The following is a 27,432-nucleotide window of genomic DNA, read 5'->3' as shown; positions in this document are numbered from 1 at the left end:
AGCCACCTCTCTCCTGCCCCCTCCCCAAGGGGCCACTCCTGAGTTCTGTCCCCTCCGGAAACGCCGGCGCCGGAGGCACGAGCACCCCACCCTCTGACATGGCCGCGGGTCGGCTCGGGCGGTGCAGTTTAGCCTCCCCGGGGGACACTCCGCACCAGGGGACTCCGGGCAGTGCGACCCGTGGGATCCGCTCCCTCCGGAACGCCGGGCACCTGATCTCACGGCTGTCTGCGCGGTCCCCGGAGGCTACAAGCACGCACGTCCCCTGGGCCGCCAAGCCTCGGGCTCCCCGACGAGGTTTTATTACCGTGTTTTATGAGGGCCGGCTAGCACTTTCCCAGGTAGTCTGTGTTCCCTCTCAGGCTCCCTGTTGGGGGTCCTTGGAAGCAAAGATATTTAAAGAGGAAAGGGGGAGGGGGAAGATAACCCTTGGAGCTATGTTTAAGGAGCTCTGGAGATCTCTCTGTTTCTTTATTCCAGCCACACACGTCCTGCTGAGCTCGCGCGGAGCCAAACATCACAAACTTGGAAAATGGCAGACCCCGAGCCTCAGCGAATCAACATCAAGTGGAAACGTGGTCCAAAGCCGCTTCTTACCTGGGGCTGTGGAGAGTTGTGTGTTCTCTTTTACAAAGCCGTATTTTCGCTTCCACGTGTTTATTTTCTTACTCTTCTGGGGTCAGAAATTTTCCAGTTCACTGAGAGTTGAAAGCACAGAGATTAGGAAACGTGCCTAATCCAAGGTCACCTAAGTTTACTCCCTTGATTGAAAAGGCTTCACCTGGTTTCTCTCCCTGCCCCCATCGCTCAATTCAGCATAATCATAGCAGCCACTATTATTTACTAGTGGCTCTAAGCTATGTAAACCGGGGAGGCTGACCCCTGATGATGCCCGCTTCCTGCTGTCACCCTCCCCCTTGCATAATTCCTGCCCCAGGAATGCGGACTGCCCCCTTGGACTTCCTCCTCCCACCTCCATTTTCTGTCTTATTTACTTGGGAGATCAAGATGCAGACAGAATTTCCATCTGCTGGTTCACTCCCTCAAATACCTGCACAGTCAGGGTTGGGGGCCAGGATGGAACTCAACCCAGTTCTGCCTGGTGGATGGCAGGGATCCAACCACGTGAATCAGGACCTGCTACCTCCCAGGGTGTGCGTCAACAGGAAGTTGAGAGCAGCAGTGGCCCCCGGGGAATTGAAGTCTGGCACTCCCATAGGCCACGGGGATACCAATGTTAGGTCACCCTTGGCCCTCTAACTAACAAAATGTGGCCAAAAGCCACTGAATTCTGTCTACAGATGTATAAGTGAACTTCCCCACTGGGTTTTGAGGTGCCAACTCAGCCCCAGGTGACACTGCACAGCAGAGGCCCCACGGCAGAGGATCCCATTAAGCCAGAGTCCAAATGCCAGACACTGCCCCTCCCCCTCCCCCCAGTGGAGATTTAAATGCATTTTGTTTTAAGCCATTATATTTGGGGATAATTTATCATGGTAGCAACAGATCACTGATACAGCCAGTGTGTAAAAGAAATTAAGACTTAAAAATACTCACTGTAGATTTTGATGTGAGCTTCTTTGATCCCTTGCGATAGAAACCAACAAGAGGCCAAGATGACACGCAGGCAAGGTTTATTGGGAGCTTGTGCATGGGCACAGGGGACAGCACAGGGGTCATAGGTTCCTGGAGGGAAGAAACAGGACAGGGGTGTGGCCACACCTTCCCCGTCTCTGGCATCTTCTACTCTGCACGGGGCACTGTGCTGGGCATCCAGCCTGTGCTGGGCAGACAGCAAACGCAATGCCCTTTGCAATGGTTTAGTGGATCCCCACCTGCTAGGGCATTAACCACCATGTGATTTCCTAGCCAAGCTCAAACTAACACTCACTCTCCTTTCAAGGCTTGAAGGAAATTTCTCCAGGAAGCTTTCCTGGAAACCACAGTCAGAAGCAGAAACCCGCTGTGTGTGCCCTGTGCTTGCCGCTATCCTATGGCCCATCACACACATCTCGTCATCCTTGGCTTGCGCATGCCCCTTCGCTACCTCCAGCATACCTTGAAAGCAGGGATTTTTGCCTTAGTCAATGCCTTCCTGCCTGACTCATTCGGAAAATTTTAAGAAATAGTGTTAGATGAGTGAGTGCCAGCCAGCCTGCCCGGGACCATGACCTCTGTGTGCTGGCTGGGAAAGCAGCATTCTTTTCCCTACATCACCTTTCCTCTTAATCTCACTTTATCTTCCAATCTGCTTTCCCTGGGCTGCCAAGAGCTAACCCATGCCCTGCTCTCCAGTTTTTTCTCATTCATTCAACAACTATTTCCTGTAAGTTGACCGTGGCAAGCCCAGCTCTGCAAGAAATAAAAAGAAGTACAGGATGTGCCCAGTGAGCTTACAGAGCTTACTATCTGCTTGGGACCACAAAGTGTGACTGACAAAAAGAAGCAAGGCTGTTGTGACTCATGCACTGAACAGCAAAACAGGCAAAAGCGACCAACAGGCTGTCCCCCGTTTGAATGTGACTCAGTACAAGGAAGCAAACGCAATGTACAAGAGCCTGAAATGAAGTCTTGTTTCCCTGTGTGCTTACAGTGGCTGAATTCTCCTTGCAGTGTGAGCCTCTGGACAGCTGTGTTACTGAAGTGGTGCATTTTTTAAAATGCTCTGTGGCACCAAAAGAGTAGTTTTGCCTTTAAAATGCCACTTTGTGTCTTGGAAAGACAGAAAAAAAAAATCTGTCACAGCTATGTCACTGACCCAGGTAAATATTGAAGAAATACTTCTCTGTATCCACAGCTCCCTGCATAAGGGTAGAATTTCCATGACCCGCCAGACTGGCTGAGGAGGCAAGGGTGGGGGTGGGGTTCTTTCAGGCTGAGACTTCCAGAAGTTTCTAGTTCCCTTGGATTGGACCAAGTATTGCTGGAGAAGTAAGAGTGCTTACAGGCAGGACTTCACGCAAGCCAATATAGCATCCGAGATTTTGCACAGTGTGTGTGTGTGTGTGTGTGTGTGCATGTGTGTGTGTTTCTGTTATAAATATCATGGCTTCAACAATGATGACACCCCCTTTAATTTCAACCAAGAGAATGAAAACACATTTGTTCCCCGGGGTGGCAAATAGATGCTGGCATTCAAGAGCAAGTGCTATGTATAGCACTGACAGCCCTGTGGATGTGTTTGTATTAGAGGTGGCCTTGGCAGGGCTCGTGGCTGTTCTTGTTGCACATGGTGATTCTTTGCATAACTTGACTATCCATTAGATTCCAGGGTGGGTGTGTGAACATGTGGAAAAAATAGACAAGCCAATTAGCACATCTTTGCAGACTCAGATTTGATGGACACTAAGTCGCAGAAAAATCTTAGAGGAAGAATTTGAATTAAAATGTGCAATATGAAAAAAAAAAAGAGAGAGAGAGAGACTGTAAACCTTTCCGTCTTTTGGTATAAATCACTACACATGTGATTTTTTTTCCTTGACATTTTTTTAAGCAGAGCGAGCTGGGGTGGCAGACAGCCTTGGATGCTTTCCCAGCTGTTGTCTGCTTTTATGTCTTGGTTTTAGAAATTCCATATTGATCAGGTCATGGGTGCAATGAACCCAGGAATGATGGTCTCTCTCAGGCCTGGCAATGAACTATGATCGGCTGAGGCTAACCATGACTGCAGCAGTCTCTGTCTTTGGGGGTTATGTTCATGGGGTACCTGAAACCATGGGAAGTCCCAGACTGCATACATGTCTATACATTATACACACACACACACACACACACAATACACTTTTCCTTTACACATATATCTATAGTAAAGTTTAGTTCATGGGGCCAGCAGATTGGCTCAAATGGCTAATCCTCTGCCTGTAAGCACTGGCATCCCATATGGGGAGCAGCCAGTTCGTGTCCTGACTGCTTCACTTCTCATCCAACTCTCTGCTGATGGCCTGAGGATAGCTCAGAGCCTTAGGTCCATGCGCCCATGTGGGAGACCTGGAAGAAGCTCCTGGCTTCGGATTGGCTTAGCTTTGGCCCTTGCAGCCATTTGGGCAGTCAACCAGCAGATGGAAGATCTTTCTGTGTCTCCTTCTTTCTGTAAATCTGCTTTTCCAATAAAAATGAATGAATAAATAAAAATAAAGTTTAATTCCTAAATTAGGCTTACCAAGAGTCTAACAATAATAGAATAAAGTAACTGCAGCAATATAATAAAAGCTACCTAAGAGAGTATACATTTTTATTTCTGGAATTTTCCATGTAATACATTAGGATTATGGCTGTGCATCAACAAAATTACAAAGAAAAAACCACCATCCCAGGAGTTCTGCGGCCCACCATCTGCTCAGCATTGATCTAGTCTCCTGTCACATCAGTTCCTTCCGTTTCTGTGGCTTCTTTCCCTTCAGCCTTTAAAAGCATTCATCCCTGTCTTACCAGTATATTAAAGAAAAAAATCTCCCTCCTACCTCGTCACCTTCATTTTCTTTCTCCACAGGAGAGGGGTTTATCCTTGCACCTGTTCTGCTTCTCGGCCCTTCCATCCCCGACCCAGAGCAGCTCAGGTGAGCACCAGTGGTACCAGCCCCTTCCCAGTGCCTGGAGGCACTTTGTCAGCTCTATTTTGCTGGATCTCTCTGGTGCCCCTAACCACTCATTTCTAGAAACACTGCTGTTTCTTGGTGGTGTCTCCCATGAGTCCCTCGTCCTCTGTCTCCACTGTCTAAAGCCACAGTTCCCTGGTCTTGCACTCTTCTTGGTCCACACTGTCCCTGAGTGCTTGAGGTCTCCAACCGCCCCATCTCCCACCTGCATGCTAACAGCTGCCCCCGCCCCCAGTCCTCAGCCTTCGCTGCAGTTTAGGCTTTACACCAACCTGCCTCCTCAGGCTCACATCTAGAAGAAAAGAAACTCCACTCACTTCCTGGGTCCTCGCTTTCAGTTAAAGCCAACAATACCCACTGCTTCTGTATTACCAGTTCCTCATCCCCCCCGCCCGCTGGCTTATGTGACAGAAACGAATGGTTGGCATGGCCAGTGCTTGTTCCAATCTCCTACTTCCTTGCCCTTCTTTTCTCTTCAAGTAGAATGCTTGCTTTCTCAGCATCTCTTGCTGTCAAAAGCCATCTGGCGCAGTCCTGTCCGAACTGCCAGACGTCTGTTCAAAGTCTGGGGGTTCCTGGGTTGTTGCTTGTATTGGTAATTAAGGGAATCATTGTTTTTCCCTATTCTTGCAATTTTCTAAGTGGATGTGATGTTTGGAGCTTGGCCAGCTGTCTTCTGACCATGCTATGCCAATTATGAGGACAAAGATATGGCAAGGCAAAAGAACCCTAAGAGGAGGCAGCCAGTGGCTGTCACCAGGCTCCTTGTTATTCAGAGACAGATCCTGTAAGGGGTCTTCAAGGAGTTCCCAGAGGAGCTGGCATTTGAGATGGTGATTGGCTTGCCACTTAGGTTACCTGCAGCCCATACTGGAGTTCCTGAGAAGGGTCTCAGCTCTTTTCCCCGCTCCAGCTTTGGCCACCTGGGAAGCAGCAGGTGATGGCTCAAGTCTTTGGGTTCCTGCCACCCATGTGGGAGACCCAGACTGAGTTCCTGGCTCCTGGCTCCCATCTGGCCCAGTCTTGGCTGTTGGGGGCATTTGAGGTTTAAACTGGCAAATAGGAGATCTTTCTATCTCAGTCTCTCCTTGCCTTTTAAGTAAATAAAGTTCATGAAAACTATGTTATGAAAACACTATGTGTATATCACAAAAAATTTAAATAAAAAAGGTTTTAATTCTGTTTTTCTGCAAGCTGTTTGAAATTGTCTCACATTCGCCGAAGCCATTGCTTCATGCATCGACACCCAGTTGGGCCCTAAAGTGCCTCTGTATGCCGTTCCTTGTCTGAGACACCTTTTCTGTCATCTGAGGAGTTCTCACTCAGTATTTAGCTCAGGCATCGCATCACACAGGTGATGTGTTTCCTTGGTTCCACCTGCCACCAGAAGCCTCTCCTCTGAACACACCTGTCTTTGCTCCTCACCTATACCACTGAGATGCTCCGCTAATGCCTGTCCCTTCAGCAGGCTAGTGGGCCTCAAGCATCATGTTCGTGCAGTGGCATCCTGTTGTTCCCTGTTTTCAGTACCTTATTCTTGTTCTTTTTCTTAAATCCATTCCCTGATTCCTTACAGATTTATTCCATGTGACAAGTCTGTGGAGATAAAAAGGATTAAGAGGCTTGTCTTTCCTGTTAATCCATGAGATGCATCACTGTTAGATGTATTTAAAGAAGCCATTGCCAATGGTGTTCTCCATCTCTGGAAAGCATGGGGAAGAATAGCTGGTATTGGTCTCTCCACTCCTGTAACTCCTGCTGATGGGTCAGAGTGAACTCAACAATGAGGGAGGACTGACTTATATAACATCTGTACTCCTCATCTTCCCAAAGACTTCTCCACCTACCCAGACTCTAAGTTCCTAAAGCTTCTACTTCTCACTCCCATAAAAATGCCTGCAACCACGTAACACAGGCTGAGGAACCAGAGCTGGTCATTTTCTCATGAGTAGCGACTGCCCAAGGTGACATCAGTTTGTGTCATCTCTGTGGGGTGGTGGCTGTGGCTGTGTTCCCAGGGCCTATTGCTCTGGGCTCCATCTGTGCATCTTTTTCCTAGAGCCTCCTGGGTCACCTCATATCTGTTACACGTGATTTGCTAGCCACTGTTCCTTTCTGAAGTTGATGTTCATGAAGCCCCTAATAAGAAGAGCAAGATTTTTATATCACTGAACTTTTATAATGTACTGAGCTCTAGCTGAGACTTGATGGAGAGAGTACTTCAGAAAGTTCCAGTCCCAGCTGCTCCACTTCCCATCTGGCTCCCTGCTGATATAACTGGCAAAGCAGCAGAGGATGGCCCCAGTTCTTGGGCCCCTGCATCCATGTAGGGGACCCTGAAGAAGCTCTTGGCTCCTGGCTTCAGCTCTGTCCCGGTCTGGCCATTGTGGACATTTGGAGAATAAATCAGTAGATAAGACACTTCTCTCTGTCTCTTCTCTCTCTGTAACTCATTTAAGTAAACAAATAAATCTCAAGAAAAAAAGATAAAATTATCTGAGAGGGATTAAACAACATTATCAAGACTCTCACCAGTGAGGTTTGAAAGCAGAGTAAACTCAAGAAGCAGCAGCAGAGTTCCAGGACACAAGCTTTCTACTGCCCTAACCTGGGCAGTTGATACTTTACTATGCAAATCGGTTGTATTTGCTCAGTAACCTGGGGATAGGGCAAGTATCTAATTTGCTATCACTGAAAAAAGTATTTAAGAGATAGAGTTATAGAGGGGGACAGGGTGGATTAGAGAGAGAGAACAAGGAGAGAGAGGGGGAGATGGAGAGAAAGAGAGAGGTAGAGTGGGAGAGAGAAAAAGAGAGGGAGGAAGGGAGGAAGAGAGGAAGAGAGGGAGAGAGAGAGAGAGAGAGAGAGAGAGAGAGAGAGAGAGAGAGAGAGAGAATATCTTCCATCCAGTGGTTCATTCCCTAAATAGCTGAACTAGCCAAGGCTGGGTCAGGCTGAAGCCAGGAGCCAGGAACTTCTTCCAGGCCTCCCACATGGGGAGTGGGAGTCTAAATACTTGAGCTATTGCTTTTCAGGACACATGTGCAGAGAGCTGGATGGAAATTTGAGCAGCTGGGATCAAACCAGCACCTATGGAATGACAGCATTACAGCAAGGTATGGCTTAATCCACTATGCTACAATGCAGGTCCCTGGTGTACTACCATTTATAAAGTTGGACTTACTTTACTAAATATCATCCCACAAATGCTTAGAGAAGTATAAATATCTAAACTTTGTAGAGGAACTATGACTCAGACTCTTGAGGAATCTGCAACTATATTTGGAAATGATGATAACCATCATTTCTTGAGTATTTCTTATGTAGCAGACACTGTACTGTAGTGTTTGCAATCCTTTGACAACCTACAAGATAAAGAGAATGAGATTCTGAGAATTTAACTGAGTTGCATGGGGTGCCACAGCTGGTAGTTACTGAACTGTGAACTGGAGATCACACAGAGAGTTACACTTTATTAACCTGGTGCCAGGAACGAGAACCATAAGCTATCCAAAGTGACTGTGAGCTGTGACCCAAAAGTCTCTAAGTGAACACCAGAAAGTGCCACAGTAACAAACAGAAAAAAAAAGAAACATGAAAGCTACAAAATTCCTTTTTTTGAGTTACTTATTTTTATTGGAAAGTCAGACTTACAGAGAGAAAAAGAGACAGAGAGAAATATCTTTCATTAGCTGGTTCACTCCCCAGATGGCTGCAATGGCCAGAGTTCAGCCAATCCAAAGCCAATCCAAAGCCAGAAGCTAGGAGCAGGATCCCAAGGCTTTGGACTGTCCTTGACTGCTTTCCTAGGTCACAAGCAGGGAGCTGGATGGGAAGAGAGGCTGCCAGGACACAAACCGGTGCCCATTTGGGATCCCAGCACATGCAAGGTGAAGATTTTGCCACTAGGCTACTAAGTTGGGACCCCTTTGTTATAAAAATGTATTTATTTTTATGTATTTTTTTAAATAGAGAGGTAGGGAGGAAGATGAGAGGGAAGTGGAAGACAGAAAAGGTAAGGAGAGGAGGGGAGGGAAAGAAAGAGCAGAGGGAAAGGGGGCTGGAGGGGAGGGAGAAAAGGCAATTCCATTTAGGCTCCCACTTGGATGTCAGAGACTCAAGTATCTGAGTCATCATGTGCTGCCTCCTGGGTGTGTAAGAGTAACCTGGATCAGAGGGACCTGCATGGTGGTGTGGCATGGTAATCCCTGCTCTGTAGCACCAGCATCCCATATGGGTGCTGGTTCATGTCCCAGCTGCTCCATCTCTGGTCCAGCTCCCTTCTTGTGGCCTGGGAAAGCAGCGGAGGATGGCCCAAGTTCTGGGAATCCTGCATCCATGTGGGAGACCCAGAAGAAGCTTCTGCCTCCCAGCTTCAGATCACCTCATCTCTGGCCATTGCAAGTATTTGGGGGAGTAAACCAGTAGATGAAAAACCCTCTCTCTCTGTAAAAATATATCTTTCAAGTAAAAGAAAAAAAAAATCCAGAGCATGCTGAATTAGAAGCAGAGGATAAGGAAGTGAATCCAGGCTCTCTTAGATGAAATTTGAGTGTCCCACATGACAACTTAACTACTGCTCCAAGCACTTTCTCTCTTTAGTTTTGATTGCATTGAGTAGGCAGCACCTCATCAGGGCAATGCCATATCTTTTAAGAGCCTGCCTCAACAGATTCAACACGCTTTTAGGGAGGAAAGACCTAATCTTTTTGTAAGGATAGCCCACTTCCATGGGGAACAGAATGATCTTTGGGTTGACCCCTGTTTGGGGGAAGTGGAAGAAAAAGCAAGGGGTCCTAACATCTCCCAAGTTTCTGAAAGCACAGCTGCGGCCAGAGAAGGGTCTACTGATGAACTCCACTGGGTATGGCCATGAACCAGGCAGAGAATTTGTTCCACAAAGAACCAAAATCCAGCCTGTGGCTGAGAGCAGTTTCCTGCACACCCCTGGCACTTAAGACACAGCCCGAGGGACAAAGCATTTTTCCATGGTCCATCCCTGCATTAAATAATGCATCCCTGCAGGATAATGCATTTAGATTATGTTATTTCAACACTCCCTCCCCCTGCCAAAAAAAATCTTCACTAAGATTTAGTTTCATGTTCTTAACTTCTGTAGAAATTCTTTATGAGAAAAATCAACCTGATAGACAACCTAGGCTCCTCTTTTTTTATACGGATTTTTTTAAAGTTTTATTTCATTTTTTATTGCAATGTCAGATATACAGAGAGTAGGAGAGACAGAGAGGAATGTCTTTCATCTGATGATTCATTTCCCCAAGTGGCTGCAATGGCAGGAGCTGCACTGATCCAAAGCCAGGAGCCTGGAACTTCATCTGGGTTTCCCACACGGGTTCAGGAACCCAAGACTTTGGACCATCTTGACTGCTTTCCCAGGCCACAAGCAGGGAGCTGGAAGGGAAGCGTGGCTGCTGGGATTAGAACCAACACCCATATGGGATCCCAGCACATTCAAGGTGAGGAGTTAAAGCTGCTAGACCTCCATGCCAGGCCCCAAACTTGGCTCCTTTTTGGGGATATTACATTCACACATGCTGTCTATTATTTTCATAAATTTCTCATTAACGTTCATCAGAAGAAAAGTCTCCCAAAATTTGGGACCAAATGTAAATGAGTATCCAATCAAGCTAGAAGCCTCTTTCACTAGACTTTGTGAAGCTTGTAATTATGCATAGCTGATTTGGTATCAAATACTCCATCCAAGAGTTTAATTCGGAGCTTCTTTAATTTTTGAAAGGCATTGGAATTAAGTCCCAACTCTTCAGATTCCCTTGTCACCTATCCCACACACCAAGTCCCTCCCCAGCCTTCCCATTGCACCACTGGTTCCAGATACCAAAGCTGGAAATGGCTGGCTAACTTTGCATTTTTCTCTCCTGGTTAAGGCACCCTTGTACAACTCAATATTTTGTCTGTTTGACTCACCGATGTAGTTCTAGCCCCTTGTACAATATCTGGCATGTGGCAGAAGTTCAATTAATAAGAAACTAATGAAACTCCTAGATTTACATCCTGTAATGACCCTTGCCTCTCTCACACAGTTACAGGTCTTCCCACCTTTGCCTTCCCTGGGCCATGCATCCATCTCATTGTGTCATGCAACCCGACTCCAGGCCACCAACTCCATTCTGTGAAAAGGCAACTGCTGCCAATTAAGTGTTCTAAAATGACTCAACATGTCCCTTCTTTGCTCAAGGGTGCCCCTTGACCTAGCATTCAAAGAGTGTTTAATATTAGTCTTACATCTGCTTCCAATAATAACTACTTGGGACAAGCAAAGAAAAGGGGGAGTGGAGGCCAAACTACAGTGGATATAAAGGAAGAACTAAAACCCTAGACTAGCAACCAAAGTCAGGACAGGGACACAAAGCCACTGCACCTCTCAGATTGTGGGAAGGGAAAGACACTACACACGATGCGACTTCAAAGAGTTTGTGGAAAAGCCGAGTGAAAATTTTTCTTCATAATGTGTATTTTATAAGCTTTTTTGAGGATGCCTTAAATGTACGGATTTCAAATTTTTGGCACTAAAATAGGCATACACACATACCTGTGTATATACATATATATATATACATATGTGTGTATAAATATGCCTATTCTGGTGCATATGTGCTGTGTGAATATACATATAATATATAACATATAACATATACATATATCTTGCATATATTATATACACATATAAGTTGACTGAAAGAGTTCTTATCTATAGATTCACTCCCTAGAAATCCCTAAGAAAGGCAGGATTGGGCCTTTCTTAGTCCCAGAGCCAGAAATTCAACCCTACGGGGATGTCAGGGAAAGCCATCACGAAGGGTATCTGTATTAGGAGGAAGCTGGGTGGGAGACAGAGGTGGGGAGCAAGTTCATGTGCTCTCAGGTGAGATGTGAGCAGCTTAACTAGCATCCTATCCACTTGGCTAAACTCCACCTCTAACCTTTGCTTGCCATTCTCCATGATCTTTTAGAATTATCTCATATATAAAAGCAAGCTAAAACAGTAAATCCCCACAGATGGGGACACTGCATTTCCCAGTACCTGTAGATAACTCCTAATTATTATTAATTTTTTTTTAAAAAGCAAGCAAAGTGTTTCAGCACATCAGAGAAACAGCTGTCCTCTTTGAAAAAGCCTGCTGTTACAGGTTTTAGTTCCTAATCGGGGTAGCGCATGACAATCCTCACGCAGAGAGGAGCTTTTGGTTTGTAATCCAGTTTCACACGTACTCTCTCCTGTATCTCGTTCCAGTATCCTTGAGAGTAAAACATTAGTGCCCGCACACAATTGGTAGGAGATGCTCAAAGTGTCCCACTAGTAAGTGGCAGTGTGTGATGGTATCTGCACTGTGGAATGTTGTTGGAGGGCACACACCGTCCCCCTGTTAGGTCCCATACCAAAGCCCTGAACCTCGGGCGCCAGGTGTGGTGCCTCAGTCTCTCCACTGCAGCCAGCCCTTTCTTGGCATCATCCATGGCTAGGTGGGGTTCTGGGTGGATTGTTCACCTACCTTACCTGTGCTAGTAGTAGGTGTTGTAACAGTAGTACTAGTGGTACCAGTCCTACAAGCAATACCCAACACTACCACATGTTTCATGGTCCACATATGCATGTATGATTTCATTTAATCTAATTCTCCTAGAAACTCTTAGAGGAGAATATTATTCCCCTTTTATATCTGCAAGCTGAGGCTTACAGCTGCTTGGTGGTGCTGAGGTTTGAACCTGTTGGGCTGACTCACAAGCACAAGTCCTCAACACCATTACACCATATGCCTTCCAACTCCAGGTAAAAATCTATGCTTCTAAATTATCCTTTCCTAATATCATTAGTCTTCCTCGGCCACCCCATTGACTTTCATTCTGCACAGTGAATCAATAATGTGCTGACAAACAGGGACAGTTTCTCATGTATAACCCAGAATTTTAAAACTATTTTTAAACTTATTAATTTTACTTTTGATGATGCTTATATAGTTGAGAAGGATGCATGCCCATGCGGACTACTAATTAAGGTGGGAAGGGTTGAGGAATAGGGGAAAGTGAATGAGACCACTGTTTCCAATTTTCTTTTTCTTCTTGTGTCTGGGGGAAAAGGGGAAGAGAAGGGGAGAAGCCACACCCAGTATCCCAACTGCATCAGCACCCAGGAATGGGGGACTGCCACCCAAAGCTATCCCAGGGTCCCCAATGTGGAATATTCTCTGAGGGCAACTGCTCAAGTGGTTTCAATAGTTCTGGAATGCTGTTGACTTCATTGTTCCAAATTTGAGCAAAGCCTTCCAATGTCCATTGGCTGAGCTAGTCCAACTTAGAGTTTTCATTCACCTAGATACTTACTGTCAATGCTTTGCTGGGAGAGTTGTCCAGTTTGCTCTGCCCTCCATGGTATTAGACACCATCAGTGAACTGGTTGTCATGTCCCCCTGTGCATCTGGGCATGCCATCCACTGCACAGTCTTAGTAACTGAGGAGGCCCAGTTCTGACTCATGCACTCTATGCTCAGACCACAGACCCTGTGATTTTTCCCATGGTTGGATTTCTTTTCAGTCCAATGATCCAGTTGGGAGGGTCCCCAAAGAAACATTGTCTGAGGCGATCCCAGACCTGACTCTTGAGTATGCCAGTCAGTGTGAGGTCCAGCTCACTCTGTTACCCACATTGGCTTACACACACACACACTGGCAGCTGCAGGCACCTGGTCTGTTCTGTCCCCAGCCCCATCTCTTATGCAAACCAGTGGATGCTGTGGCCCAGCCTAACCCTGCCCACCACACACTTGGCTCTCACGTACACCAGTGGGAACTGTAGCCTAAGCAGAAAGACACTCTATAAACCTCACTAGACCCATCCTAGCCTTGGTTCCTGTGCATGTCAGTATGTGCAGCAGACTAGTCCGATCTAGCCCACATCCTATTGGGTTTTTGTATATATCCAAAGGGTGCTGTAGCCCAGCTCAGCCCAAATGACTCTGCTTTTCATCCCACACTTACGCAGCTGGGTGCTACCACCTGTCCAGCTAGGTACAGCACTGATTCTCATGCTCACTGGTGGGCGCTGTAGTCCATCAGAGAGGTGCACAATTTCCCTATTAGGCTCACTCCCAGTCCCAAATCTTGAACTTTCCAGGTGATTCTGCAGTCTAGATTCACAGGTCTTGCCCCCATTCCCAGCACTTGCTAGCCAGAGTGCCCAGCACTCTGGCTCGTATCTGCACGAGTGGATATGATTGCTTAGCCCAGCCTGGCTCTCCCCCTTAACCAGCTCACATACAGGCCAACAGGTATTGTAGCTCTGCCTAGTCTGGTCTGCCCCCAGTTCCAGTTCTCATGCTCACCAATGGGAGCAGTGGCCCAGCAGGGTGGCCTGCGCTGCCCTCCTACCTAGTTCACACCCTCCCCATTTTCCCGGGGATTAAATGTACTGGTGGGAGCTGTGGTCCAGTCTTTCAGGCCCACCCCACCTTAGCATTTGCTGGCGAATGCTGTAGCCTGGCACATCCCAGCCTGCCCCCTGATCCAGCTTATGCTGGTGGGGGCTACAGCCCAGCCCAGCCCAGCCAGCCCCAAGCCCTGTCCCTAATGTGAACTGGCTGGTGTTGTGCCCCAGGCTGTCCTGTCCTGAACTTGTCCTGGTTTTTACAACTTCCAGTAGATGCTACTGAATTGGCCTAGCCTGGCCTGCTACTAGACCTGACCGCCAGGGATGCCGGTAGGTACTGTAACCTGGCCTGGTCTGAGCTGCTTCCATTCTTGGTTTTTGCACTCCCACTTTCAAGGACTGCCAGGAGGAATCTTGGGCTCCACTCAGAATATCATTTAATTGGGATGCAGACATTTCCTGCCTTGGAGGCATCCTCCCACCCCATTTTTGAATGACAAATCTCCAACTCACAAAGATACAGTCACTTGAGAAGACATCATAGCACCAACAGGAACGGAACCCGATTTCCAGGTTTTCCAACTCATAATCGGGGAGTCAATTCCCATGCCTTGTGCTCTCACTAAGCCAAGGACAAAGAAGGATGAGAACACAGCCCCTTCTTCCAGGGACACAGAAACGGCAACATAGACCCTTGCTCACTTGATGTGCGGGCAGCCCCTCCAGAGTAGGGACAGAAAAACCCTGCTTTTAGTTCCTACTGGAGGCGTCTGGCAGCCACACTCAAGAGTAGCAGACAGGAGTGCATCACAGAGAGCAAGCTTCCCAATGTGCTTCTCTGGCAGGAGGGAGAAGGGCCCCACTACAGGGCAGGGGAATACCACCACCCACAGGGCACGTCCATTAGCTGAGCCCCTTGGGCGTGCTGCCCTATAAAGCAGTTTCTTCATGAGGAACATCTGGGGTGCCATGACCATTACTCAGGCTGACGTTCTGAGACTTATTTACACTGAGCAGTCTGCTCAGACCATTCTATTTACATCCCCAAATTTGTTGGGCCTGAATCATTAGTTAGCCATGGGAATAAGGGTTGACTTCTTCCTTTTTTAAGCCTGAGCTGGAAAAGTAGATGTAACACACACACACACACACACACACACACACACACACACACACACACCAAACAGCAGCAGCAACAACAACAACACTTGGCCTTCCAGTCTCGAGCCCTGCAGATTTTGCTGTATTGTTATTTTTGAATTTTTCCCCGTTCTCCTCCTCCTTCTCCTGCGTTTGTTTCATTTTGGTTTTCATGTCCCTCCACACAACACAGACACATTTAAAAGAAAAAAACATAATTGGAAACAGTACTTTTATTTTTGTCCATAACTGTGTTACTGGCAACTCAAGAGCTGATGCTGCCCAACTGTTACTGTGAGATGCCTGGGAGTTAATCAGAGAGGGTTGATGCTACTTACCATTCTGGCGGTTTTCAGACTGAGATCGGCAGACTCTGGAGGCTGAGCCACCTGATGAGCGGGGATTGTAGAAGCCTGGGAGGACAAAAGATCACAAGGTGAGTCTTCTTAGAAGAGAGGACATCCCAGGCTACTCATGAAAATCACCTTCTAAGAGCATGGGCCTCCCACCAGAGTCTAACCCCTAGATTCTATGATTGGATTATATTTTCTTCCTGTTAACATCATTAATTTATTACCTGGGGGAAATCACCACCTGCTTGCATTTGGAAACCAGATCTTGTGCAAAACCATGGCACCACCTAAGTAGTTCACATTTGTGACCCTTGGCAGGTGTCATGGGCAGAGTTGGGTCCACAAAGTTGTCACAGCAGAGAGAACTTTGCTTTGCTTCCCAAGTGTCATTTTTATTCATCATTTTGAAGGAAAGGGGGAAGGAACTTGAAGAACTCAATACAAACACAATCAAGTCAGCTAAGTATCTGACTGACTGATGGAATTGGGAGAAGGGGTGCAGTTACGTGGTGTCCATGGCCACGCTGTGCAGGCCTTGGTGACTGAGTGTAGGCACCACTGCACACTGCTTTGCATTTCTACCATTTTCAAGCTGTGGGTCCTAGCTCATCTTTCAAGTAGTGAGAAACAATGGCAAATTTACACTGGGCAACTCTTTCCATCCACCTAGAAGCTGTTTCTTTTGACTATACCTAGAAAATGTGCAAGACTGAGACCAACATGGTGGCATAAGGAGCTTAAGCTAATTTTTAACATGAAATAGCAATTAGATCTTTTATAGTTGCATATTTTGATTTTTTTTTTACATTAACATGCAGTAAAACTCACTTTTTTGAATATACAGTTCTGAAGTTTCCACAGGTGCTTAGAAATATTGAACCACCACAGTTACAGAGCAGATCCTGTCCCCTCCCCGAGACCCCCGTGCCCCCACTTTCCTCATCCCACTCCTCACCTCTGGCTACCACTAACCTTCTAGCAGTGTCTTTGCCACAATGCTATATGAAGGAATAAAGCTAGCCTTTTGAGTCTAGGTTATTTATTCATTTATTTATTTTATTAGAAAGGCAGATTTACAGAGAGAAGGAGATACAGAAAGATATTCTGCCCACTGGCTTACTCCCCAAGTGGCCACCATGATTGAAGCTAAATCAGTCTGAAGCCAGGAACCAGGAGCTTCTTGTAGGTCTCCCATGCAGGTGCAGGGTCCTAAGACCTTGGGCTATCTTCTACTGCCTTCCTAGGCCACAAGCAGGGAGCTAGATGGAAAGTGGAACAACCAGAACATAAACTGGCACCCATGTGGGATCCTGGAGCAAGCAAGGTGAATATTTAGCCATTAGGCTAACATGTTGGGCCCTGAGTCTAGTTTCTTTTGCCTTAGTAAAATGTGTTGAAATTCACCCATGTATTGTCATGCATAAGTAGCTTGTTGCGGTTATTACTGAATAGTATTCTGTTTTATGGCTGTATCAGTTTATCTGTTCTCCACATAAGAAACATTCATTACTTTCCTGGCATGGATGGTTCTGGAAAAAACCATCTATACATTCTTGTATAGGTGTTTATGTGAAAACATTTTTTTTTCAAAGAGAATTGCTGGATAATAATGTTTTAGAGAACTGTCGACCTATTTTCAAGAGTTGCTAAGCTGCTTTACATTGCTACCAGTATTAAATCATCTGGTTTCTCTGCCTCTTCTTCTTCAGTATTTGGTGTTGCCATCATTTTTAAATTTTTGGCCAGTGTTGTGACATGGCGTCTTAAGCCTCTGCAACTCCAAAATTCCATATGGCCCCTGGTTCAAGTCCCAGCTGTTTCACTATTGATCCAACTTCTTTTTATTACACCCAGGAAAGCAGCAGAGCATGGCCCAAGTGCTTGGGCCCCAGTAATCCAAGTGGGAGACCAAGATGAAGCTCGTGGTTCCTGGTTTCAGTCTGGCACAGCCCCAGTCTTTGGAGCCACTTGGATAGTGAAGCAAAAATTTTTCTCTTTTTCAATGTGTTTCTGTTCTGCCTTTCAAATAAATACATTATAGATGACTTTTCAAAATATCTGAGAAATGTATGCTATGAAAAAACTATACATAAATTTTAATATTTTTATACCAAAATAAAATTCTTTTCTTTTTCCACAAGCTTTTTAAAGTATCCATTTTAGATGAATAGTGGTATCTCACTGTGGTTTTAGTTGCATTTTAAAATGTTAATGCTGTCGAGTACCTTTTCATACAATTTTCATATCTTTTCACATTATTTGCTGTGTGCATATTCACATTTTAATCTTCATTTCAGATTTACATGTGCATATCATTAACAAATTTAAAGGTTACAGAAATGTTGCATAGAATACAAGTTTTCTATAATTATTTTTAGTAATAACTTTGTCAAAACGTTAGTGTATTATTTCTCCATATCTTTCTTACATATATGCTAGCATATAATATTTTATAGGAATATTTTTAATGAAAAGTTTGTCACTTAAACATATCACTTGAGCAATGTGCTTCGATTACCTAATAATAATTCTATATAGCTTTCTATCTCAGGATACATGAATTTGACACATATTTTCTCACTACTTTACAGTATTTAAGTGTTATTCACATGTCTATTGTTTTACATTTTCTAGTAAACACTGATTTGCTGTTTTTAATTTTCATTTTGACAATTCAACAAAATAACAGTTTTGTTTCTTTTGACAATTCTTTATATTTCAACAAAATAACAGTTTTGTTTCTATTTTGAAGTTGTACAATCTTACGATGAAATTATCTAACATACCTTTCCCCCATTTTGACATGAAAATTATGCTGCAGCCACTATCATTAGTTTGTAAAGATGTAACCAGCTGAATTGTGTGCAAGTATGGAAAAATCCAGTTAATTTCACATGACTGTCTTAAAGAAACTGGAAGTGTGGGTAGCTGCTGTAACATCAGAAACAGCCAGACTATTTAAAAAATGTATTCCACTGTATAATGGCTCTCAAGGGTTTTCATGTTAAACAAACTGAATCAGGAATACACACCGCATTATTTCATTTAAATGCAATTCCTTTTGGCATCAATTACTCCTGGTAACTCTGATACTATTTTCATGGGGGTTAAAAGTACTACCAGCATCCTCTTTTAGATTTATTTCTAGTGATTTAGCCTTAACCCCCAGGCCTGCTTAGATGCAGAGAGTTAAAAGGAAACCACTGGCGATATGTTCATTCTTAAGTAGAAGCTTCTTTGGGTCTTGCTCAGCACTGATATTTAATCCTAGAAGGCTAGAAAAGAGAAAGGAAATATTAGAGACCTCAGAGGGCATTTCCGCTCTCTCTCTCTTTTTTTTTTAAGAACATTTAATCTTTCAGTTCTCTAAGCAAATCTCTTGCAGCTGCTTCATTCCCTGTTCATGCCAAGGACCCTTTGTTTATACTAACTGCACCCAAAGAATTCTTCCTACACAAGTTGTACCACTTAAGCTCTTTTGCAAGTCCCAGACCTTATCACACTCCATGGGGAAACAGAACCACACTCTTCCGACTCGACATTCCTTCGGGTTAAGGCAGAATGTAGAGGATTTAGTTCCCTAAACATCCGTCTTAATCTGAGTGTGTTCATGATTTGCCTGTATCAGTGTGTGAGCATGCTTTTGTAAAGGTTGTGGCTCGATGTGCCTCCCACGTGTATGCAGAGTCAACTCTGGGTTGACAAGCCTCAGAAGGAACTTCAGAAAATATTCCAGTTGATCTGGATTCAGAGAGTGGTCTACTCTGACCAAAGCATTAGCCCAGAATGTTAAGAAACAGAAGACAACGGGATCACACTCTTGAAGACCGTGTTCCAGGTATTCATGTACACAGTAACAGCTTCTCAATTCCCTGGAAAATGATTATTTTGTGCATGTTTTTAAGATCTACAAGTTGTTTTTTTTAAAACTGGACATCATGGTGGACATTTGAACATGCTTGGAAGAACTGCATCCCATATAGGGGTGCCTGGGTTCAAACTGACCACTCTGTTTCTGATTCAAACTTCCTACTGATGCCCACCTGGGAGGTGATGGCTCAAGTTTGGATCCCCTTTACTCTTTTTATTTATTTATTTATTTATTTATTTTTATTTTTTTATTGGAAAGGCGGATATATACAGAGAGGAGAGACAGAGAGGAAGATCTTCCATCCGATGATTCACTCCCCAAGTGAGAGCAACGGCCGATACTATGCTGATCCAAAGCCAGGAGCCTCTTCCGGGTCTCCCGCATGGGTGCAGGGTCCCAAAGCTTTGGGCCGTCCTCTGCTGCTTTCCCGGGCCACAGGCAGGGAGCTGGAAGGGAAGCGGGGCTGCTGGGATAGAACCGGCGCCCATATGGGATCCCGGGCGTGCAAGGCGAGGACCCTAACCACTTGCGCCACCGCTGCCGGGCCCAGGATCCCCTTTACTCTTATTTGACCAAACTGGGGGCTCTTGGTTCAGTCTGACCCAGCCTCAGATATTGTGGGCACTTAGGAAGTACTCAGTAAACAAAAGATTTTCTTTGTTTCCCTTTTACATAAAATGAAAACAAATCTTTTAAATAAAATTTAGTTTAAGTATTTTCTTACATGACCAACCCAAATTATGAAGCAAAGTGTGCTAATTCTCAACTTCATGTACATCCCATCTTCCGTGACCCACATGACTTTAGTCCCTGAGACAGAAATCCCTTCCTGCCTGTTAATGATGGACAGTGTTTTACGCGCAGGGCTAGCCTCAAACTACCCTTATCTCACCGGCTTCCGCTCTATGTGACCTTCATGAAAGCACTGAAACAGAGAGTTAAGGAGAGTTAAGAAAGACAACAGCAATCTCCAGAGATGACCGAGGGAAAATCCAAAGCCAGAGAATGCATGTGGAGGCTTTAGGGTAATGCCTGGCAAAGGCAACTACTCAGCGGAAGTGCTTCAAGGAGTGCCTTCTAGGAACAAGGACATGCGAGGATAAAGGGCCCGTGGACCGTGCCAGCAAGCAGTACATGGCACAAGTTTGTCCCAAGTTCTAGAGCCCATGTGATATCATTTTAAGAAGCAAGGGAAGCAGCGATGTGTGGGAGACAGCTGGTGAAAGCAAGAATGAATTGTGTGTCTGACTCTGTTCAGTTCAGTTGGTAGCTCGGGTAAAATTTCGCCTCCGTGGGAATAACTGCACCACAGGAAACACGCTGACACTATAAGGCAAGTCTCCCCTTTGCTACTGGAGAGCTGGTGTTACACATTAGCAGACCATCACTAACACAGACCAGATTTGTAGACAAACAAAACTTGGTTTGCATCCAAGCTCTGACATTTCATAGCTTGTTATACAGGGTGTGCTCTTGGAGTAGCCAAGGGATCCCTTGGGGAAACCCACATCCCGTACGAAAGGGTTTCAGCTCAGGTCCCAGTTTTGCTCTGACCTAACTTCTTGATAATGTACATCATGGGAGGCAGTGACAAAGGGCTCGAATAACAGGGTCCCTGCCGTTCACACAGGAAATCTCAATGGAGTTCTTAGGTTCCTGGCTTCACCTGGGCCCAGCCCTGGCTATTGTAGCCATTTGGGACATGAACCAGCAGATGACAGCTCAAGGAGTTTACCCTACTTAAGCTTCTTTGTCTATAAAGCAGGGAGTGTAATATTTAGTTTAAAGGATCATATAAAAGATGAAGTGAGATGAGGGATGCAAAACAACAGAACCCAGCAAACAGATCAAACAACAGATAACTATAGCTGTTCTCAAAACTTCCGGATTACTTTAAATTTCAACTGGCCCTACATATTTCACATCCTTGCAGTGATGCTTAATAAAACAAATAAATAAATGAATAAATAAATAAGTGGAATTTTAAACTATCAGCCCAAGTTGGGAAAGAATGTGTTTTTTTGTGGGGGGGAAATCCTTTTTGATTGTTTCTGTTTGAGAAAACATTTAAACAAATTTGAACATCTAAACAAAGACAGTTGGGAGGCCAAATATCCAAGTGCTCCGTGTCGCCTCTGAGACTTTTTCAACAATGTTGGGCCCAATGCCAGGGCATGTTGCAGATGTCTGGACCCACCGCGCCCTGTCTCATGGCGGCCCGCCCCCAGAGACAAAAAGCTGATAGTGTGCCAACAAGAGCATCTTCCTCCTGGGAATATCTTATGGCTTTCATCCTTTTTTTTTTTTTAAAGCAAAAATTCTCAAAAGACTTCAAAAATATCCAAATGTAAGAACCCAGGGAAAGAATTAAGCAGAACAATCCGTAGTTCAAGAGCGTATGGACAAGGGATCTAAGCCCGAGGCCTCCCTTGCCCTAGTACAGGAATAGCCTGGACAATTCTGGAATGAGTCCTTGTCCAGGCCCATTTCCCCTTCAAGGAAGTGGCCCCTCACCCTGCCATTGATATCCTCGTCCCTTGTGGGGGCTCAAGGCCATACAGCAGGGAGCTGGGGGCAGGGTCCCCCACTCCTTCACTTCTCTGTTGGTGGCACATGCAGAGGGTGGGGCAGGAAAAGGAGAGGGCAGGCGTGACTTCGGGGCCCTGGTGGAGCTCTGGAAGCCACAGCCTTCATACTGGAGCAGGACGGATGTGGGGAAGTTGGGGAAAATCCTGCCACTTCCTCTATCCCCAACATCTGCCTTCTTTCCCTCCTGCTGAATGGTTGGCCGGGAGCACATAACACACCCCCAGTACACCCTTGCGTAGGGCAAATCCTGAGATGATCCATGCCCAGCATTTCTTGATTCGAACATTGAGTTCCTCTTGTACATTCAAATCATAAGCTAGCCTGTGATTCTCCCTTTGCCACAGGAGCTAAAGGACAAACAGGAGCTCAGAAATGAATCTTGTTCTGCTAAAGGGACTTCAAGAGCAGAAACCCTTTTATGGAGTCGCACTGTTCCTTAACCAAGTTTGTGTTTGGAGCTCACATTTTTTTTATGCTTCCTTCCAAGTGCAGTTTCCCCCAATCCACATAATGAGTGGACCATTTCACTTCCATTTCTTCTTCTTCTTTTTTTAATTTATTTTTGTTGCAAAGTCAGATATACAGAGAGGAGGAGAGACAGAGAGGAAGATCTGTCCAATGATTCACTCCCCAAGTGAGTGCAACAGCCGATGCTGTGCCGAGCCCAAGCCAGGAGCCAGGAACTTCCTCCAGGTCTCTCATGTGGGTGCAGGGCCCCAAGGCATTAGGCTGTCCTCAACTGCTTTCCCAGGCCACAAGGAGGGAGCTGAATGGTAAGTGGAGTTGCCGGGACTAGAAGTAGTGCCCATATGGGATCCCAGCATGGTCAAGGCGAGGACTTCAGCTACTAGGCCACTGCACCAGGCCCATGGTCTTCTATTTCAAGTCTCCTTTTCTGAACTGACTTTGAGAAATCTGCCTCTTCAGATTAACCTTGAACTTGATCCTGTACCATAACTTTCCTCCAGTCTCCCCCAACATCCACTCCAACCTCATGGGGATCTACTTGCCCCCATGTACAGGCTGGGTCTGGCTGTGTAGGTCTTGGGTGTCCTCGGCTTTCCCTGGGACTCAGCCCTTGCAGCCTCAGGTTGTAGGACTTGGCTGGGCTGCTACATGTACATTGGTGAGCTGTTTCTCAGAGCCCAGCTGAACCACAACATCAACTGCTCTCAGTGGACATGGTAGGGATTTGTAGATCGCTGCACGGTGGAGGTGCACATGGACTTCAGGGCAGTGCTACCAACACTGGCATCCCATGTGGGAGCTCAGAGTGATGTCCCGGCTCTGCTTCTGATCCAGTTGCCTGCTAATACATCTGGAAAATGGGCAGAAGTTGCTCCCAGTGCTTAGGTCCCTGCCACCCGCTTAGGGGACCCAGGTAGAATTCATGCCTCCTGGCTTCAGCCTGGCCTCGGCCCAGCTGTTGGCATTTGGGAGTGAACCAGTAGGTGAAAAATCGGCCCCTCTGCTTCTCTGTCTCCTCTAGACACACACTCTCTGTCACACACACACATACTCACTGCCTGTCAAATAAACAAACAAAAACCAAGAAGCAAAACACCGTGAGGCAGATTTCCAAGCAAATCCACGTTCCTCTTACGTCTGGCCTGTAAGCTGACATCCATCACCTTCCCCACTTCAAAATACCTGTCCGTTTTCTCTTTTCTTTGTAGGGACTTAAAAAAAAGTTCCTGGAAAGTGAAATTCTAAGATGAGCTTATTTTGTTGCAAACATTCTTGAGATCTTATGCCTAGACTCTTCACAAAATGACTTTTCCATGAACTCTGTGAAGACATCTCATGTACATGGATTAAAAAAAATTCCCCATCAAAATAAACTTTTCTTTTAATTTCATTTTCAAAGAATTTTTACAATACCCTTGCATTTTGGGCATCTAAAAGATTAGCAAGTCACATCCCTCACCTTCTAAAAGTCTAAGTTTACCTTTTCCAGTCTCTTTCTAAATACTTCTCATTTTGTTGGAGGTTAGAGAGTCAGACAAAGGGAAACATTAGCAAACTCGGTGACATCTCCCACCTGTAACAGCCAGGGTTGCGCAGGGCAAAGCCAGGAACCCACAACTCAACCCAGATTTCCTACATGGGAGCCATCCCCTGCTGCCTCCCAGGTATACACTACTAATAGGAACAGAAGAGCCAGGACTTGAATGCCAAGCCCTCTGATGTGGAATGGGGCATTGCCAGCAGAATCTTACCATTGTGCTGGCAATGCCACTCGTCTTTCTTTTCTCTTTTAGATAAGGGAGCCTTCTCACTCCATCAAATGACATTCATCAAGCATATTTATTCAATACTGACCCTAACACTGTTTCAACTTTTTCTTTGTAAAATATGAAGCTGAATTAAAACAAAGATTTACGTATTTTTATTGGAAAGACAAATCTACGGAGAGAAGGAGAGACAGAAAGATTTCCCATCCACTGGTTCATTCCCCAGGTGGCTGTTACAGCCAGAGTTAATCCTATTTAAAACCAGGATCCAGAAGCTTCTTCCAGGTCTCCTATGCAGATGTAGAATCCCAAGGCTTTGGGCCATTCTCTGCTGATTTCCCAGGCCATAAGCCCCAGCTGGATGAGAAGCATATCAGTTGGGACACAAACTGGCACCCATATGGGATCCTGGCACTTGCAAGTGGAGGATTGAGTATTAAGCCATCATACTGGTTCCTGAATATGGACTACTTTTTTTTTTTTAAGATTGATTTTTTTTTTATTGGAAAGGCAGATATACAGAGAGAAGGAGATACAGAGAGAAAGATCTTCCATCTGCCGGTTTACTTCCCAAGTGGCTGCAACATACTCTGCTTCCCAGACTTGTGGAAGCTGGATGAGAAGTGAAGCGGCCAGGATACAAATCAGTACCCATATGGGATCCCGGTAGATGTAAGGTGAGGACTCTAACCACTAGACTACCGTGCTGGACCCTGAAAATGGTGGCCTTCTTAAGTGTCTGTTTTAGACCAAGAGTGGGTAGGTTTCGGGTCAACCATACTTGTGATTTAGCATAAAAAGGGGAACCTGCAGTTACAATCTGTTCTGCTTGTCCAAGAGTGTCATCTCTGGGAACCAGGGACAGGAAAAGGAGGCAGGGGATGAGCATTAATGTATGGGCATTCTAGAATTTTCTGCCATGAGGTTCACGCACTGGCTTGGTCTTATGACTGTCCTTTAGAAAAGCCAGGATATACTTAGTGCGGATAGAGGATGAAGAACCTACCCATCAGCTCCTGTTTTCCTTGGCTGAAAGGTGGGCCCCCGGGGGAATGCATGCCTTCTTCACTCCTAGGCTGCACATATTGGAGGACAGAGCATGCCTCAGTAGGGAATCTCTGAGTCTGGAAACCAGAGGGGACTTGGCAGGGAGAAGGTGAGGCTGTGTCAGAATGGAGCTGTCCATGCCACTGCTGCCTCCCACAGGGCAGGGTGAGGGACCTCCAGACGGAACCCTCTAAGGCCCACAAAATCATTTGGTCTGGACCCCTCAAAAGCAATTGCAAATGATACTATAAACATCCATATGGTGCTTGGCACAAAAAAGTTTCCCTTCGTGGGACTTGCGCAAGACCCGATATGGCATGATGGAGGTGTCTGGTACACCTGCCATTTTCATTTACTCTCTCCTTCTGCTTCCTTGTTGCCTGCTGTCAAGAATTTGAACATATATTCTGCATGCAAAAGATACGTTTTTACTGCAATGGAGTAGCAGTATTCTTTAATCCTGCAAAAGCACTTTTGCCAGAAAGGACAGCGCATGAATGAATCTCAGTGAAAAAGCTTATCTTTGGCATACGTCTTTAACATTCAATCAGATTATCCCTATACATCTGTATAGAAGATATGACTGGCCCTCACTTACCCTACCTGGCAGAAGCCCACTGTTGCTTTAAATGCCATCTCTCATCTAGCAGCTAGTGCTAGATCCTGGACAGCTTATGTCCATCATGGTGATGCCATTCACCTTGCTAGTAATTCATCTGGAGATGGACACATGACACCATTCCAAACAACAAAAAATGAAGGAAATTCAGCTGAATGGCATCACAGACACATTACACTCATCTCAAGGCATATAAGGATGAGGAATGACTGTTTCGAGGGTGAGAAAATAAATGCTTGAAGTGTCTGCAGCCATCTTGTGTCTACAGCTTTGAAGATGCTGCTGTTAACCAAATGAAGCAGGGTAGAAAGCCGGAAAGAACCCAAATCCTAGATGATCTTTGAGTCACTAAACAAAGCTGCCCTGGAGATGCCCAACTTGTGAGTTCATTATTCAGGGTAGTAAGTTTTTGATTGTCTAGGAAAGTTCATTCAAGGTCTTTGTTACTAATAGTTGAAAGCAACCTGGTATAAGATGCCAAATTAAGTGGTTTACCTGAGAAGACAATTTTAATTCATTTATATCAAAGAGGGTGGCAGAAAAGTAAACTGTTTAAAATCAGAAATCTATAGGAATTTTATCTAGATTTTTCTATGATTTTGTGTCCCAGAAGGTTGGAGTGGGGAACATCGATGGCTTAGACTCAGACATGCGTCCTGGGTTGATTCTGAACCTGCAGGGCACAGGAGGAACGGCTTTCCCTTGAGACAAAGACCATGCTCAGGCTCCTTCATTCCAGCAAGAGGAGCGGAACCTTTCCCTTGGCTCCACTGATGACCAAAGTGTGTGACAGGTCTGGATTGCATTAACAACCCAGAGTAGCCCCACTCCAAGTTTGTGCTACATATTACAGCCTTCAACTCCCTAGCAGCCAAGACATGCCAAAGTTCAGCTGCAGGCAGGGAGCTTGCCAAGAGGCATATAATCCATCATTCCGCCAGGAGCTGGAAGCTCTGCCCTGGGCTCAAGGAAATCAGCCAGCAACCCTGACTTTCACATGGCGCTCCTTCAGCCTCCCAAGCTACCCATCAATTATACCTTCAGGTTGTATATTCAATGAAAGATTGTGAAAGGAATAGTCATTTGCATTCTACAATGTAAGGTAGCTCTACTGAAGCAATGGCTCCAAATTTCAGGAACATATTGGTGCAAGGAACATGGTGCAATATGCTATTGATTTCAAAATAATTCTGACCATTAACTTGTGTTTCCTAACTGTAGGGAAGATAGGACATGCTCCATGGCAACATTTCTTAAAATCTCATCGGTTAGGTCTTTATCTTAATGACAGTGGTAGTCTCGTGTGCATCTATGTCTCTCCAAGCTTATCAAAGAGTACACTAAATACATGTGATTTATTGTTTGTCAATTATATCTGAACAGAATGGTAAAATAAGCAGTACCTGAAAAGATATTACATGTTCTACCCTCACACCCCACAGTTCCCACACAGAGTCTTTAGAAAATTCCTGACTTATCCTAGCCCTACCTCCCCACTGCCCGCCCTTTCTGTGTTAGTCAGGGTCCACCAGAGAAACAAAACCGATCAGATAAATAGACAGCAAAGTAAGAGGAGGCTTA

General features: G+C 45.4%; 1 long non-coding RNA gene across 1 annotated transcript; it reads right to left on the bottom strand.

Moving 5' to 3' along the window:
• Positions 1–1,608: 1,608 nt before the first annotated feature.
• Positions 1,609–18,544, bottom strand: LOC121148636. The gene is made up of 3 exons (XR_005882579.1): positions 18,524–18,544; positions 15,477–15,551; positions 1,609–1,686 (listed from the first exon to the last, which is right to left on the bottom strand). It is a non-coding gene; the product is annotated as an uncharacterized LOC121148636 (long non-coding RNA).
• Between the last annotated feature and the right edge of the window lie 8,888 nt (positions 18,545–27,432).

This window comes from Ochotona curzoniae, unplaced genomic scaffold, assembly GCF_017591425.1.
Source record: "Ochotona curzoniae isolate NIBS_2020 unplaced genomic scaffold, NIBS_Ocur_1.0 scaffold_4701, whole genome shotgun sequence".
In the NCBI taxonomy this organism is placed as follows: Eukaryota; Metazoa; Chordata; class Mammalia; order Lagomorpha; family Ochotonidae; genus Ochotona; species Ochotona curzoniae.
The sequence above is the reverse complement of the archived record's forward strand: the minus strand, read 5'-3'. Positions and strand labels throughout refer to the sequence as shown.